A 1,363-nucleotide genomic window follows, 5' to 3' on the forward strand; every position below is an offset into this window, starting at 1 on the left:
GTGCCTGTGCACACATATTGTCTCCAAGATTTATCCAGGACCACAGCCCCCCTGAAACCCACTCTGCAGCATTAAAGACCTGCTGCTTGAGGAAAACCCTCCTCATGGAGAACATGCATTGTTATACACATTGAAAAATCTAAAGTTTCAGGTGTAGATTAGCTGAGCTGATAACCGTGCTCCTAATATCACATTTCTATAAGCAATTTCTAGACAAAAGCTGCCTTCAGCCAACTTGGTGATAAGGTTTCTTGTGTGTATGTGCATGCACAAAAGGGGACATTGTTTTAAGGTCTTTTTGATTCATTTATTGATGGAAATTAGAATACTAATTATTTAAGTTAAAAATTAATAAATTAGATATCTATCTTTTCAGCCAGTATTTCAGTGTTCAGGATTTCTTGTTTATGAACTATCAACATTTTCTGTAGTTACCAGAATACGTAGACAAAATACATTTCAACAAACCCCAGTCTGGTATTCTGGGAAGGCAATGTAGCAAACCCGATACCAATCTTTTTAGAAAGCCTCCAAAACTGATCGAAGGAACTGCTGTCTGCAGACACCTGATCTCTGTAGAACAAAATTCACTTTGAGCTGCCCTACACAACAGCCAGATGAGACAGATGTATACATATGGTGGTGAAGGGCCAGCGCATCTTTTTGCAGAGCAAAGCCATGCCCCTGTAGCACAAAAGGACTTTTCTGATGGAGTTGGTGAGCACAAGGGTATCAGTGATCTGGTGAAGGGCCAGAAGGATGTCCTGCTGTTTGGTGGCTGGGGCCATTCAGGCTAAGGCATTAGATTTACTATTTGGAAGTGCCACACAGGTGGCATAACAGCCAGGCTAGGCTCAGAATCAGGTATTTACCATTTGAGAAAGAGAGCCCAGTCTTGAGTGTCAATCAGAAAAATATGTTAGGAATTGCCAGAAGAGGGTTTGAGATGAAAACAGAAAATATATTTACACTGCTGAGTGCCTGTTTTGTTCCTATCATTTGAGATTCTGGCTGCCCAGTTCAAAGACTTTAAAAAAAAACACAACACAACAAAAAAACAGACGAGAAGGGTGAAAAGGAATATCTTGCGTGAAAGGGGAAGGAAACAGAGCAGGGCTCTTGACTCTGGGAAAGACAGGAGTGCGGGAGCAGCAGGTAAGAGAGGGATAAGAAAATTGCCTGCCCCGCTCCTCCAACCCCGGCGTAAAGGGGAGCCCGGTCCGACCCCCGCTACCTGGCAGCCAGCCGTGCCCCTCGGTCCCCGCTGTCCCCCCCGCCCTCGCCGCAGCCCGGGCGGTGTCTCCCCGCCGCGGCGCCTTTAAGCCCCGGTGCGTGATGTCACTCGGGCCGGGAGACACGGGCG

The sequence above is a fragment of the Falco naumanni genome, chromosome 8, assembly GCF_017639655.2.
Source record: "Falco naumanni isolate bFalNau1 chromosome 8, bFalNau1.pat, whole genome shotgun sequence".
Lineage (NCBI taxonomy): Eukaryota > Metazoa > Chordata > Aves > Falconiformes > Falconidae > Falco > Falco naumanni.